The following is a 17,471-nucleotide window of genomic DNA, read 5'->3' as shown; positions in this document are numbered from 1 at the left end:
TCACTGCACAGACGCTGAACATCAGCTCATGTTGCCAAACCATGGTCATTTCTCGTTACCTACTAACATCCAACTACCCCCTGTCAGAAAGTCGACTAATTAGTTCATCATTTCACCACCGAACCAAAACATAACAAAGTTCACCAAAGGAATCGTCTCGCGCCTCCCCGCTATAACAGGAACCCGGGAACAATGCCTCAACATTACAGCAACCCCAGGAACCATGCACAGATTGGATGGCTCTGTTTCAACGAACGCTGGCTTGAGTTAGCAGCGAGTTTAAGACAAGCCGGGCGAGAGGATTGCTACATTACTGTCAAATAGCCCGTACTGCCTGATTGATTTTAGAGTTGTCTGTTTCACCGAATTCCCACCTTAGTGTTGAGGATTTAAAGTTTTGTTCATTACGACAGTCGCGGATCAGGATTAACGCGCATTTAGGTGAGTACTGTCACGCTTTTTAAAAAAAGATGAATGTTACATAATTGCTGTACTTGCTTCTGTTCTATATTTCAGATTTTAAGCGCTAATACGTGGCGGTTATTGTTCATATTCTGTTTTCCGCATTTCTGGTTCAAATAACTTTGATTCAAATTTTAACTTTTTAGGAGTAATATTAACATCATTGCCTTTGGTTAGAATATTTACATTTTCATACGCGGTTTAAAATTTACTTCGAAATTAGCATTAGGTCATTTTAACCATATGTGTTATGGCAATAGGAATTCTTTAGAATCATATAATAAGATCTTTTCACATGCGGTTTAACTTGGAATTCGAACTTTGTAAAATGCCTGAACCATAGCAGTGTACAATGGCACCTGTGTACAATGGCGCCTGTGTACAATGGCACCCGTGTACAATGGCGCCTGTGTACAATGGCGCCTGAGTACAATGGCGCCTGTGTAAAATGGCACCTGTGTACAATGGCACCCGTGTACAATGGCGCCTGAGTACAATGGCGCCTGGGTACAATGGCGCCTGGGTACAATGGCACCTGTGTACAATGGCGCCTGTGTACAATGGCGCCTGTGTACAATGGCGCCTGAGTACAATGGCGCCTGTGTACAATGGCGCCTGTGTACAATGGCGCCTGTGTACAATGGCACCCGTGTACAATGGCGCCTGTGAACAATGGCGCCTGTGTACAATGGCACCCGTGTACAATAGCGCCTGTGTACAATGACACCCGTGTACAATGGCACCCGTGTACAATGGAACCCGTGTACAATAACGTTTATGAATGAAACAGAAAGTGAACTCTGACAGATGTAAGTAACATATATCATAAAAGCACACATGATTAGGAATAGTTAATATACAGTCACACTGTGAACCATTGTTTGCGCTGCTGTTGATGAGGGCTTAGCAATCAAGGACAGTATCCACACCATGAACTGGCGAAATCGTAACGTGAACTTATGAATACCGACACACTATTAACCATAACAGTGTGAATAACAGCAAGTTGGTATCAGCCTTGAGGTTGATCGATGTTCCCATGCCCGGGAATCAAAGATGTTCTTTGGTTGGTTAGTCTTCAGCGAAGTTGTCTGCAAAAACAGATTTGTCTGCCAGGGATGTAGATGTTTTATCCCTATGGTATATAAATAATCAATAGTCGTGGAGTTCCATTACTTGTTTGCAAGTTGCTGTGCAGTCATGCCATACATTCTAAATCGAAAGAAACGTTGTTTTATTCGCAGAGAGAGCTCGAAGCTTAACACTATTGCTTGCTATGAACAGTTTAAGTTATTATTTGTTTTAAGGTTTATACCTTCATATTAGTGTATATGATATATAAGAACTATACTGAACAAAAATGGCTCGGGATCACGAATATTTTGGGGATGTTTTTTTATATATATATAAAGTTATGTGCATAGCCTAGACTCCAAAACCATTCATGGTGCCTTACTTTTTTCAGCCTTTTACGTTAGGAGAAGATGAACAAATGTATCAATGGTTTATTCATTTTTAGATTTAAAGTTAGGGGTTTAATGTCGAAAAAGCAATCTTATGAATAATAAATATTAACCAGGTCACAGAACACAGTACGTTAACGTACGTGATTAAATAATGTTTTCTACGTATGAAGAATTGCATGACAAAATACTTATTATTTACACCAGGTCGAGTAACACGCTAACAACTTGGATTGTGCTTTAAATGATACAACATGGGTTGTGCTTTAAATGATACAACTTGGATTGTGCTTTAAATGATACAACTTGGATTGTGCATTAAATGATACAACTTGGATTGTGCTTTAAATCATATAACTTGGATTGTGCTATAAATTAAATGATACAACTTGGATTGTGCTTTAAATCATATAACTTGGACTGTGCTATAAATGATAAAACATAGATTGTGCTTTAAATCATACAACTTGGATTGAGCTTTAAATTATACAACTTGTATTGTGCTTTAAGTCATACAACTTTGATTGTGCTTTAAATGATAAAACATAGATTGTGTTTTAAATCATACAACTTGGATTGTGCTTTAAATCATACAACTTGGATTGTGCTTTAAATCATACAACTTGGATTGTGCTTTAAATCATACAACTTGGATTGTGCTTTAAATCATACAACTTGCTGAGCGCTTTGAGTGGCACAACTTGGATTTGCTTTAAATCATACAACTTGGATTGTTCTTTAAATGACCTTCGCGATTTTACTGAACAAATTATTCTGCAAAAGTTTCTGCAAGACGTAGTTCTACGGTATCATTATATGGAACAATCACGGTTATGTTTGAAGAGAAAATCGGTTTTGGTGATAATGAAACACAATTTGATCTATTGTTACAATCAATGCGTTAGTAAAGCTTTCAACAAATTTTATGTAAGACAGATGCAGGACATTTCCACATTTGACACATTGACAAAATGATGTCTGATGCAATTCCTTCTTTTGACTTGTTCCATGTGTGCACGTGGTTGTAGACGAGCAATTGACTTGCCTTTGCAAGTGTTTGTAAGGGGAACCACCGGGTACTCATCTATTAGCGAACACCTGGTATTATCCCAATTTGATAGTGATTCATAACCACATGTTTCTGATATATTCGGAGTCGTACAGAGGAGACTGCTTTTACCAGACATGTCTAATGATTATGGAAAGAGTTTTGTCGCTTTTATATATAATTAATTATTGTGATCTACAGTTATGTTACATTGGTGTATGGTGAAAAATAGTTTTCATGGACTACCTTATGGAAACAGATACTTTCGATGAAGCTTCTGACAAAGGTAAAGACGTACGACTCCCTAGCTCACTCCTTACTGGTTCAGTGCATTCTAGAAGATAATCAAAATTGATAAACATTAAAAAAAAGGGGAAAAAAGGATGAATGAGTTTGTCTCGACGCAAAAAATAAGGTATGTCTTCTTATCGTTGAAAATATATTTATGATTTAAAATATGACATACTAGATTGTCTTTTTCGCGAGCGCTTAATGTCACCACTGAATTTAGTGACCTTTTCATATAACAGTATTTTTCACCACTTTTGCCTTTTGCGCCCATTGTTACACCGGATAATCAAGATGAAAATTCTTCGACGTTACAGATTTTTATTTAATCCCGTTCCTGTTTCACGTGACAAAATTATGAATTTAATTTTTTCTGTGGCTCCTACAATAACGGAGGCCGATATCTAGTGAATATGCTGACTTATAATATGAGCATCTCCCAAGCTGCTCCATGTATTGGGCACGACCCATCCCCACCATTCGCCACCATCCCAGCCACCGTCCTTCTTGTGTACAGAACGTGATTTGTGTGCTCCCAAATATTTCAAAGTCCGTTTTAATAGAGAATAGTGAAATGTAGGGTTGAACCCCCTATTGAAAACAGGCGTTACCGTAATTATTATCTCTGCAGAGTCCCTCCAAGTGGATGCACGTCACGCTAAGCCATCTTATGCTCCTTTCTAGAACAAGAACCCCCCTCTTCCACTGAACACACACTGAGTGGATTAGTGGTAGAGTTATTGACCGGTACACTGAGATGGCGTGTACCTCAGCTTAACTGACACTTACACATGAAACACGACCAGACACCTTGTCCATCTGGTCATAGAAACACTTCACTTGCACGGTAGTTACGATGATGAGGAACAAATGGTCTACAGTAAACTACGGTTATAACGAACTCAAAGGGACCACTAATTGTAGTTCGCAATAACCGATGTTCGTTATAAGCATATAAACAGCATATATCATCAAATGGCGAGGACCAAAAAAGAAGTTCGTTACATCGGTCAGTTTCTTATAAGCGTGTTCGTTATAAACGTAATTTACTGTAATTATAAACCGCACATGCGTGCAACCGTCACGAACTGTGGTGCAGCTAAATGTTACAAACCGGGCACACCTTTACAGCTATCAGATACCAAAGATGATCCTGAAAAAACAGAGGATGACTTTATTTGTTTAAACATCCCAAAATATAGTTAAGGGATTTCGTACGAAACACTACCAACACCACGCTACCCTCATCCCCCACCCGAAAGAAAACAACAATTACAAAACATAACATGAAAAACATATTCTCTGGTTTTGAAATCTGCAGTTCATAGTTTTTATTTCTTAGTTCTCCACCAGTTTCACTGCGAAGACAAGCTACTCTAAATGTGTCTATACAACCACCACCTTCTATCTGTCCCCACCCTCGACCAGGTGTCTATACAACAACCAGCCTCCAACAGTCCCCAACCTCTAACAGGTGTCTATACAACCCCCACCCTCGAACAGGTGTCTATACAACAACCAGCCTCCAACAGTCCCCAACCTCTAACAGGTGTCTATACAACCCCCACCCTCGAACAGGTGTCTATACAACAACCAGCCTCCAACAGTCCCCAACCTCTAACAGGTGTCTATACAACTCCACCCTCGAATAGGTGTCTATACAACAACCAGCCTCCAACAGTCCCCAACCTTTAACAGGTGTCTATACAACAACCACACTCGAACATGTGTCTATACAACCCCCAACCTTTAACAGGTGTCTATACAACAACCAGCCTCCAACAGTCCCCACCCTCTTACAGGTGTATATACAACAACCAGCCTCCAACAGGTGTCTATACAACCCCCACCTTCTTAAAGGTGTCTATACAACAACCAGCCTCCAACAGTCCCGACAATCTTACAGGTGTCTATACAACAACCAGCCTCCAACAGGTGTCTATACAACCCCCACCTTCTAACAGGTGTCTATACAACAACCACCCTCCAACATTCCCCACCCTCTTAAAGGTGTCTATACAAAAACCACCCTCCAACAGTCCCCACCCTCTAACAGGTGTCTATACAACAACCACCCTCCAACAGTCCCGACCCTCTTACAGGTGTCTATACAACAATCACACCCTCCAACAGTCCCCACCCTCTTACAGGTGTCTAAACAACAACCACCCTTCAACAGTCCCGACCCTCTTACAGGTGTCTAAACAACAACCAGCCTCCAACAGTCCCACGCTCTTACAGGTGTCTAAACAACAACCAGCCTCAAACAGGTGTTTATACTACCCCCACCTTCTGACAGGTGTCTATACAACAACCAGCCCCCAACAGTCCCTACCCGCTAACAGGTGTTTATACAACAACCAGCCTCCAACAGGTGTCTATACAACCCCCACCTTCTGACAGGTGTCTATACAACAACTACCCTCCAACAGTCCCCACCTTCTTACAGGTGTCTATACAACAACCACCCTCCAACAGTCCCCAACCTCTAACAGGTGTTTATACAACAACCAGCCTCCAACAGGTGTCTATACAACAACCAGCCTCCAACAGTCCCGACCCTCTTACAGGTGTCTATACAACAACCACCCTCCAACAGTCCCCACCTTCTTACAGGTGTCTATACAACAACCACCCTCCAACAGTCCCCACCCTCTTACAGGTGTCTATACAACATCCATCTTCTAGTTGTCCCCACCCTCGAACAGGTGTCTTTACAACCTCCACGCTCCAACAGGTGTCTATACAACCTCCACCCTCCAACGGTTCCCATCCTCTAACAGGTTTCTTTAAAACCTTCACGCTCTAACAGGTGTCTATACAACCTCCACCTTCGAACAGGTGTCTATACAACCTCAACCTCCACCCTCCAACCGTCCCCACCCTTTATACAACCACCACCCTCTACCTGTCCCCGCCCTCTTACAGATGTGTTAACAGGTGTTTTACTAGTCGTCCCCACCCTCGAACAGGTGTCTATACAACCACCACCCCCCAGCAGTCCCAATCCCCTAACAGGTATCTGTACAGCATCCATCTTCTAGGTTTCCCCACCCTCGAACAGGTGTCTTTACAAACACCAACCTCCAAAATGTGTCTATACAACCTCCACACTCCAACAGGTGTCTATACAGCCACCACCCTCCAATGGGGTCTATACAAACTCCACTCTCCAGCAGGTGTTTCTACAACCACCACCCTCCAACAGTCCCCACTCTCCAACAGGTGTCTCTACAAACTCCACTCTCCAACAGGTGTCTCTACAAACTCCACTCTCCAGCAGGTGTCTCTACAAACTCCACTCTCCAGCAGGTGTCTCTACAACCACCCCCCTCCATCAAGTGTCTATACAACCACCACCCTCCAACAGTCCCCACTCTCCAACAGATGTCCATACAACCACCACCCTCCAACAGGTGTCTATACAACCCCTACCTTCTTCCTGTTCCCACCCTCCAACAGGTGTCTATTCAATCTTCACTTCTACCTGTCCCCACCCTCCAACAGGTGTCTATAAAACCCCCACCCTCTACCTGTCCCCACCCTCCAACAGGTGTCTATACAGCCACCACCCTCTAACGGGTGTCCATACAAACTCCACCCTCCAGCAGGTGTCTATACAACCACCACCCTCCAACAGGTGTCTATACAACCCCCACCCTCTACCTGTCCCCACCCTCCAATAGGTGTCTATACAACCTCCACTCTCTAACAGGTGCATATACAACCCCCACCCTCTACCTGTCACCACCCTCCAACAGGTGTCTATACAACCTCCACCCTCCAACAGGTGTCTATACAACCCCTACCCTCTCCCTGTCCCCACTCCCTTACAGGTGTCTATACAACCCCTACCCTCTACCTGACCCCACTCTCCAACAAGTGTCTATACAACTCTATCTGTCCCCACCCTCAAACAGGTGTCTATACAACTCCCACCCTCTACCTGTCCACGCCCTCCAAGAGGCGTCTATACAACTCTACCTGTCCCCACCCTCCAACAGGTGTCTATACAACTCCCACCCTCTACCTGTCCACGCCCTCCGACAGGTGTCTATACAATCCCCACTCTCTACCTGTCCCCGCCCTCCAACAGGTGTCTATATAACTTCCATTCATTTGTATCTCTACCCTCTAAAGGGTGTCTACAGAGCCGCCAGTCTTACTAGAATCACTCTCCCACAATCCATCCAGAAGTTTTATCAACCTATAGGTGTCTACTGTCAAGCCCTCAGTGAGGTGTGTTAACACTACACAAGCCATACCCCTAGTCCAACGGTTGCTCCCTTTATCACCCATCTCAGGACAACGCGTTAACATAGCTCCAAGGCTCAATGAACCAAAACAGCTTCTGATGCACTGATATCGACAGAAGGTGATAGAGGCGAACTTCCTCAGGCTAAACAGTTGACTCCCCTCAACATTCAGTCGGACAAACAAACAATATGCTAAGTTTATTACGTACAGTAAAACACTAAACTGTTTAGTTAACGTCTTGGAAAATTTTGAGATAAGATGTCCCGGACAACAAAATCCTGGTACAGATGCAAGTCTAACCGACTCTTTATGCCCTTGCTTAATGGCCAAGGCCTCGTTTAAAAAGGTTTCAGCTCGTTGTGTATGTATGTATGTATGTATGTATGTATGTATGTATGTATGTATGTATGTATGTATGTATGTATGTATGTATGTATGTATGTATGTATGTATGTATGTATGTATGTATGTAAGTGTACACCTTACGCTCGTTATGTATATGCTAAGTGTATACCTTAGGGCCATAGAGGTACTCACTCAGAGCTCAACATCTCCCAATTTTCTTTATTCAATCGTCTACGGCGACAGAATTCTCTGTGCAGAGTTGCGCCCCTTAGGCGTACCCGAAACCTATGATCGTGGGTTCGAAGTCAAGTTCGCCCTGATTATGTTTCTCGGTTTGTCAGCAACATACCCGAGCGTTTGGGTTTCACCAAAGTGGTAAACGTCTTAGACCTGCATCACTCTTTTCAACATCAAAATGACAGGTTGTGATATAACTGAAACACGGTTCAAAGTGGCGTTAAAACCAACTCACCCAATCTCAGATTCAGTGTTGATAAGGTGTTATGGGAGGTCGCTCAGATAACAATCTGATCTTATTTCATCTATAACAACTAATTATATTCCTAAGCGGCATCGAAGTTAACTATTGATATGTCAGAGATATGTTACCATCAAACAATACAAATACAATACATCGAACATACCAATACTGCGACCTATACGGATAACGGACGACAATGAACATACTTAATTTGTACTGCTAGATCCATGTTTGAATCATTAAACCAAATTACATTTTAGATCGTGTACATGCATTTTCTTCAAACATGGACAATCCCATCCGTCGTTCTGACAAATGCTCTTTACGTTTCATAAGTTGTTGGGACCTTTTACCCCCATTTCATACTTTGGGACCCCAGAAGCAGAAGTGAGGGGAGGGGGGGGGGGGGGGGGGGGGGGGGGGGGGGGTTGGGGGGGGCATAGTGGTTAAAATGTTCGCGCGTCTCGCTCTGTGAGCTCTACACTGTCTGACCATTGGCTACAACTTTCCTTCGAGAACACTCCGTCTGGTTCTCTAAAACAGCCCTTTTTCATAATTCCTATACTAATTTCAATTGTTTCACCGAGGCGCTTAAGCTGATTAAAAGATGATAATTCAACAGGTAATTATAATGAGTGCATTGTTTACTGCACCAAGTGCACCGCGTGAATGCACCTGACGCACTCACGCCTCAATAACCTGCGTTTGCACAGATAACTAGAGCTTTACCAAGATGGACACGCGAATTAGTCCACTAAACGAAGAGAACTTCAAAGCTTTTCATATTAAATCTCTATTATCGAAGCTGCCAAAACAAACACAGTGAACAACGATGCAAACGGAACATTAGATTGTGCTTAAAGCTGGTGTTTCAATTCACAGGATGTAAATAACTAAAAAACTTGCCACGGCAGTGCAATCCTAACGCTCAGTGGAATGGCCTACACCGTAAAAGAGGGCTGCTGTAACGCTTGTGTAATTCAGAGAGATGTGGAGCTCTACTGAAAAAATGTATATTTTTATAAGTATCTCTCGTTATAGAAATTGGTATCTTTTCTTGACGAAATTGTGCTGAGATCTGCGTCTTTGGTGACTCATATGACGAAAAATAAACCCGTTAAGTCAAAATAAGTCGTAATAGGACCAGTGGTGAGATGAAGTGAAATGGGGCTTAACGTCGCGTTCAATCTCATTGCTGTTTTGTTTGTTTGTTTGTTTGTTGTTTAACGCTGCACTCAGCAATATTTCAGCTATATGGCGGCGGTCTGTAAATAATCGAGGCTGGACCAGACAATCCAGTGTTTGACATCAGGCATTTGGGATCGATGACATGGATCAACCAAGTCAGCAAGCCTGACCACCCGATCCCGTTAGTCGCAGCCTAGGACAAGCATCATCACCTTTTACGAAAGGTTGGGTTGCTGAAGACCTATTCAAAGCCGGATCTTTACGGGTCAGTGGGCGTGTAAGTAAATGTGGTTTGACGCCGCTTTTGCATGATTCCATCAACATCACGCCGGGAGGGCACCTACACGTGACGAGCGAACGCTTTAATTACCAGGCAACCTCACGGTCCCCTAAAAGTATGTTGTTAGGGTAATTGAGTGTGCTGATTATGAAAAAAATGTAAACTTTACTTGTGCATAGGATACAGAAATAGAGAAGTGCGAAGGGAAGGTTCTTACGACGATACGATTCTCGTGGTATCAACTTTTCTTGTAAAGTCAGGCACTATAGAAAACTTCTCTATTTTGTTTTAATTGCCGGATGCATCTTCATCTTTATATAGAACACGCTGTGTGAGTTTAACGCCGCTCGGCTTCCAGACTAACGGTCCATTGTAATGGGGTATCACTATAACTAGTGGTAATATCTTGAGATGGGCTGACGTGAGGTGGGGTGGGGTAGGGTGGGGTGGAGTTGGGTGGGGTGCGTTTATGTTGATTTGCTCCTGCTGTTTGTTTAGTGTAAAACCTTTTATAGGTGACACAACCTGGCATTTTAATCTGTTTAACGTGCAAATTCATCATCGCTTTTTGTATTCAGAGTGGTGGTTTAATTCTACCCTAAACAGTATTCAGTTATATCACGGCCTATCAGCTCATTGTGGAGGACGCCTCTGAAGTTCTTTTACAACCTATGAATGTCGTGTAAGTCGATTTGGCGATGCATGTCATGATATCCCAATTGCGTAGATCGATGTCCATGATGTCAATCACAAGATTGTCTGGTCCAGATTCAATTACTCACAGACTGCTGTCATATTGCTGAATGCGAAGTTAAATAACAAACAAACACGACTAACCTTGCCCTGACGTATAACGACCCTACGATCACTGGTGTGGTGTTAAAACAAAAAATCACGGATAATAATTGGGCAAGATCTGGGTTGCGAACCCCATGAACAGCGGATCCTGACACAGTTAAGGACTCCAACTCTGTATAGTTACTGATGTCGTACTAAGGTTTATAGGTGTACGGCCGGCCCAGTCGTCAAAGGCATCGCAACGTTTCGTGCAGATCGTGGGTTAGAATCTGAGATTCGTCCTGATTATGTTTCTAAGTTTGTAAGCACTCAAAAGTGTTAAACGTCTAAGACCTACATTACTTCGGGCTTTCCTCCCACGCACCGTATAACCGAAATACTGTTAAACTAAACTGACTCACTTCTACGTTTGAAAGAACACATGAAATTCGATGTAAATGTAAAAATGTACATTGAAAAAAGTGAACACTCACAAAAAACCCTACGTGTACCGTTTATAACTCACTGACCAAAACCTCAAAATCCGGATAATGATCAAGTCATTCTTAATTTTATTATTAAGTAACAAAAGTATTTATAACAATTATCATAACTGTCCACGACACTCTAAGATTAGGATATTATCAATCATATCATCATTCCTCGAGGCAGGAATTTTCCGGCGGAAGGTTGTAACATGTTTTTTTATTAAGGTGTTCAATTTCAGTGACGTACATTGGGGAAATGAAGCGAGACAATCCTCGCTTTCAGGGGTTATGCACTGTTGTGTACTTTAATTCCGTGTAAATCCCGCACTTGGGGTCGCTGGTTTGTAATTGGTTCCTTCTAAAACATGGAATGGGGTTTCATAATGCTGCCTAGCGGCCACGGAATTACAGCTATCATATATTGACAGAAACCGTATGCACCGCATCACTTAAAATAGTTAGACTCTAGGCTCATTTATTGAACTGTAAAATGCCAGAACGAATTAGTCTAATGAGATCCAAAACATCTTCACCGCGTCAATGGCTCCCGACATTTCCTGTATATTTCAAACGGTCGAGTCAATGGGATTAATTTAACTTAGCTCGATTGGGGCCATGCTGTGTTGTTTATCCGCTAGGTTTGGATTTTGATTTGATGCATTGACCTTTTTAAACGACACTATACCTTGTTTTTTTATCTTGCAAATTAAACTCACTGCCTGACATTCGAACAATAATGTTTGTTAGTACGTTTATTGTGGGTGAACATCCGATGCACAAGGTAGAATGAGTGAGTGAGTTGGGTCTAAAACCGCTCTGAACAGTGTTCCGTTCATTATCAGGGCGTGTCAGGTTAATTTGGGATGAAAGCCTGAAGTGATGCAGGTCTCAGACGTTTGCCACTTTGTTGAAACCCACGTTGAAACCTAGAAACATTATCGGGGCGAACCGGGATTCGAGCTCACAAACATAGGTTTCTGATGTGCCCAAGGGACGCAACTCTGCACAGCAGAATTACGGCTGCCATCCGTGGCCCCGACACAAGTGAGAATGATCAGACAGGACCACGTCATCGTCCCAACAGACGACGTCTCGTCACTATGATACAATATATGTACACCAATCCAATGTCTCGAAGAACTGATATCTCGATGGTATCATTGTCTAAGGTGGTTGGTATGGCCGAGTGGTAGTCTGTCATACAGACCCTGAAACAAATATATTCTATATAGCCCATGCAAGTCTATAATGTTTGGCAAGTCTAGATTACTGCAGTATCAAGAACGAAGAAAGGTCTTTGGGCTCCTTTTTATCATATTTTATACAATATACAACTGTTTTTTTCTGTAAAATATGTTCATTTGAGAGACTAGCTGTTAGTCTAGGCCGAGTGGGTAACGCAATGACTAAGTATGTACACTAAAAATACGTAAGTGCATGTTTTTAGCGCTCGGAGATATACGCATACATATATTAAGCTTAATCCTACAAATTCCAGAGGTAAATTCATACTTGCCGAGCGGTCATCCACCTACTCGCCGCCGCCAGTGTTACCGTTGCTTGGTGCATGGGCCCCGTCCGTGACACTATCCTGCTCGTATTCACCCAAACAGACACGTGATGTGAATCGCAGAACTGTAACGATTGCCATATACGCACGGGGATTTCCGGATCACGCACGTCCGGGACACTGGCGGCCGCTAGGTGGCAGCTGTGAACTGGGCTCTGTCTAAACAGTGATATGACTTCAGTTAAAGTCTTTGAAATGAAGTATAGCGTGTCACACATCACTCGTCTCAGACCCCTGTGTTCATACCTTAGACTTCCGAAACGCAATCGAGAGTTCTCTGGACTTGATGTGAAAATTGACAAACAAGGAACAGATGAATGCAGTGTGCCTGGCAGATCGTAGCCATATCGACCACCATTGTGGGTTGTTGCTCATGCTGTCAACCACTGGTTTGTCAGATCCCGGGTCTGATATTTAAGTACTGACCACTGGGACTTTTCTGTACCGCTACAGTGTAAGCAGCAATATAAACTGGCTCTGGTCCTGTAATCCTTGTCAAACTGCTCAATAGCTAAGGTATCATAAGGACAAGTAGAAATGTGCCTTTTTTAAGGCTTTGCTGTTTGCTATCATAATAAGCACAAGTGGACTAAACATGTTAGTTTCTAACGCTGGTAAGCCAATCCACGCATTCATAATAACAAAACAGCTCTAAAATGTGCATTTATAAATAAAAACTACATCTTGCACTTCCTCAAGCAATATTTGACTGAAATAAATAACATTGAAAATGTTATTACACATTTCTCCATGTCATAGCGGCTTTTCATTAACATACGTAAAGCGGTTTATCAACCTTTTATTAAATATCAGTTATATTTATCTTCATAAAACTCGTATTACACGCATTTACAGTCAGCCGGAAATGTAAACAATTCCTTATCTACATTCCATGGTGATTTCCGTTGTGAACGACCAATCTATAATCTATACCCTAGCGATAATTACCACTTTGGATGCGTTATCCGGGCTCAGTTAGCCCCGATAAACGAAATATCAGCAGTATTGATGGACCTTTTATTGGGCAGTTAAATAACAACATCTTGCATAATTCGAAACTCTCCTTCGGGGGTTTGAATGTGCGTGAAAACGCATATTTATGTGTTGATTCGGTGATGATAAACACTTTGATGTTGAAGTGGGTATGCAGGTTAGTGCTTACATTCTCTCCAACTACACTGATAACCGTCTATTGGTTCCGGGAAGGTGGGCGGCCGTCCAGTCACTGAACTCAATAAGCATGTATGAAGTTTGAAATTTAGATAACCTGGGTCTCGTTTAACGAAATATTCTCGGGGCGACGATGGTCGTGAGTGTGCGTATGTTTGGGCACCTGCGCCTCTCTGGTCGAAGCGCTGAGATGTCTTTGTGGTACTGGAGTCTCTCTATTCATAGAGTAAATTAGCTTTGCAGTGAGGGAGTCACTCTAGTTGTATCGTTAAGAACAATTTAAGGTATGAGAGTCACTCTAGTCGCAGCGTTAAGATCGCTTTGTGATACGGGAGTCATGATCACTCTAGTCGCAGCGTTAAGATCGCTTTGTGATACGGGAGTCACTCTAGTCGCAGCGTTAAGGACGATTTAAGGTACTAGAGTCATTCTAGTCGCAGCGTTAAGATCGATTTGTGGTACGGGAGTCACTCTAGTCACAGCGTTAAGATCGATTTGTAGCACGTGGATCACTCTAGTCGCAGCGTTAAGATCGCTTTGTAATACGTGAGTCACCCTACTCGTAGAGTAAAGTTAGCTTTGCAGTAAGGGAGTCACTCTTTTCATAACGTAAAGATGGCTTTGGAGTGAGGGAGTCACTCTAGTCGTATCATTAAGAACGACTGAAGGTACGAGAGTCACTCTAGTCGTAGCGTTAAGATCCTATTGAGCTAAGGAGTTACTTTAGTCGCAGTGCTGAGATCGCTCTGAGATATGGTGCTCAATTCATGCAAGAGGCGATATATATACAGGTAACAGCTATTTATGTTCAGTTTCTCCCCTATTTCATTATCAGCTCCTGGGGGAATCGGGGGAGAGGGAATACTGCCAAGCTGCCAAGGCGCTACAAGGTTAACAGCCATCCTACCGGGTACCCATTCAATGCTGAGTGAACAGGAACATATTTGAACAAAGTCGTCTCCCTAGTAACTAACGGGATCGGGAACAAACAAACAACATGTGTTGCATGTGTTTTGGTATATGGGACATGAATGAGCTCTAAAAACGCTCAGGAGTCAAAATGCCGAACGCAGACACTGGTCCAACTACTCTCCGTGACCAACTTAACTTCATCCATTCGTGACCTGTGACCTGTGACCTGTGGGCTGTACCAACATCGCCTTTGCTACAAAGTTTACCTTGAAGACAGAGGGACCATCGTTAAAGACAACTTACATTCAGCCGTTCACTTGACAAATACTCATAGCCTCCAACATGTAACCTTATTCAATTAATTAACAATCTATGAAATACCAATTTTTCAAAGGCAATAAATTTTTAATAATTTGAAAGTTACTTCCTTATCAACTTTACATCCATTGTTCAAGTTGCCTGAAAACAGTCTATTAATAATGCTAAGTAGGGGCTACCTGGAAGGGACCAGGATTGAGTCAAACTTCCACACGAACATAAAGTAAGACAAACAAAAGAGTCTTTCAGTCAGGTTTATTCATTCTGGAATATATTCAACATTCAACAATACATTCAACAATACATCAATACATTTTGGGCTCCGCAAGACATAAGTCTAAAATAGGATTTATGATGCATTATAATGACAAACTTCACTGTGTACTGTTTGACGGAATGAGCCTTGCTCTGCCTCTCTCGTCCCGGGTTCCTCACCTGTATATAGAGATGGAAAGTTTACTTTGTATGCTAATAATTACCTCGATAATAACGCTTTTAATTCCATACTATTTTGACAGTTTGAATTGTTTCATTTTCATTTGATACACGAAGGCTACAAATTAAAGTTTAGCTTGCTTCTGTATTTTTACAGCAAATGGACAAGGAAATTAGAATAAGAAAAAAGATCTCTGGGTGGCATTTATTGAAACATGCAAATATTGTAAGTCGGTTTTTTTATCATGTAACTCCTAATATTGTGAAACAAATATGTGAAACATGCATCAACACAGTATATCATTTTTCTCAAAAGGTATAAACCGTTTTGACGCTTTATCAGATGAAATATGTATTTACTGCTACCAACATGCACATTCACTTAATCTCCACAACATGAATTAGATGGAGTAAAATACAAAGTGATGCATGCTAGTTTAAGTGAGTGAGTGAGTTGGGTTAACGCCGCTTTGAACAGTATTCCAGTTATATCGCGGCATGCAGATCTCCAGATAACTTTTCTACCAATTGAGTTTTTACGCTAGGGTTTCTATTCTAATTGGTTTTTTTAGATTTTTCATTGGGCCACCAAATGTTTTCACTCATCTATTCATCACTCTATTGGGTCTTCTCAAAATTAGTGAACATTTTAAGATTTAAAAAAAATGAAATAATGTTTCAGATGTATATAACTGTTCTAAATATATAGGCTTGCCTCGGAAAGTAAATTAGCTTGTAATTGTGTTTCAGAAATTAGCTCGTTGGAACAAATGCTGAAAAAGCTTCATTTGGGTATTTACCCATGCTGTTTTTATACATTAGAGTTTTTCATGTAATGCATGCGTTTCTGTACACAAGTTAATTGAAAGTAATTTGGTTTTGAATTTTTTTGGGGGGGGGTATTTTACGCAAATACGCTGCTTTTCTTTAGCTCCAGGCGAACTGGGATTCGAACCCCCAATGATAGGTTTGTGGCGTAGCCAAGGGACGCAACTCTGAACAGCGAATCTCGGGGCCTTTGACGACTGGGCCACCCGTGCCCCCTGCATGCTAGTTTAAAGAGGATAAGATAAATGACCTGTTACTAAAATTATAAAATTCATAAAGCATTGATAACAATGCTAAACGTGAGTTAAAAGAAGTTGTGCTTATTTAGAATATGACATTATTTTGCATTTGTAGTAAAATGATTTCTGTAATCTAATTCAATTCATATTTTTTTATGTAAAACGCTTAATTCAGTTATTTTTCTACCCCCCTTAAAACAGCTTTTCAAATGTATAAAAAGATAAATATATTGAAAATTCATTGCTTGGTACTTCATCGCAGTAATAATACAGTCGTAATTTTATGATATCATTCAGTATTCGTCAATCAATTATATCCTCCACAGTGAAGATCCGGGGTGGAATAGGTCTTCATCAACCCATGCTTGTTGTAAGAGGCGACAAACGGGATCGGTGGTCAGGCTCGCTGACTAGGTTGATAAATGTTACCGTATCTCATTTGCTTGGATCGATGCTCATGATATTAATCACTGGATTGTCTTGTCCAGACCCGATTATTTACAGACCACCGTCATGTACCTGGAATATTGCTGAGTACGACGTTAACAACAATTCTACCATGATTTGGAATTTACTCGATTCTGATTGGTCAATCAGAGGCTATTAAATCACAATAAACCCCCTCTGATTGAAACAGCAGGTTTGACGGCCGCATCACCGCGGAAGCTAATACTCATAGAATAGTAGTATTTTCAGTCATTGTCGGTAGGCATATTTAAACAATTATATCTACAATTACAGGTTACAAAATGCACAGATGCGGTTACTACAATATTCAAAGGATGTGTGGCAATACATTTCGTGCAAAAAAACACGAAAGCAATCTACAAAGGGAATGTATTTACGTTTTGGAGACAACAGAGAGCTTGGAATTTTGGCGCTTTTCTATGTACGACTGTGACGTCATATATTTTGCGTCACA

At 41.7% G+C, this 17,471-nt stretch overlaps 1 protein-coding gene across 1 annotated transcript in view; it reads left to right on the top strand.

Moving 5' to 3' along the window:
• Positions 1 to 278: 278 nt before the first annotated feature.
• The window catches only part of LOC139470804 (transmembrane protein 26-like), an 83,394-nt gene continuing 66,201 nt past the window's right edge, over positions 279 to 17,471 (top strand). Inside the window, exon 1 of the mRNA XM_071253093.1 lies at positions 279 to 441. The gene's annotated coding sequence lies outside the window, so the exon portion shown is untranslated. The remainder of the gene's footprint in view (positions 442 to 17,471) is intronic.

This window comes from Haliotis cracherodii, unplaced genomic scaffold (genome assembly GCF_022045235.1).
Source record: "Haliotis cracherodii isolate W230 unplaced genomic scaffold, xgHalCrac1.p SCAF_21, whole genome shotgun sequence".
In the NCBI taxonomy this organism is placed as follows: domain Eukaryota; kingdom Metazoa; phylum Mollusca; class Gastropoda; order Lepetellida; family Haliotidae; genus Haliotis; species Haliotis cracherodii.
Note: the sequence above shows the minus strand (reverse complement) of the source record. Positions and strands in the feature narration are given on the sequence as shown.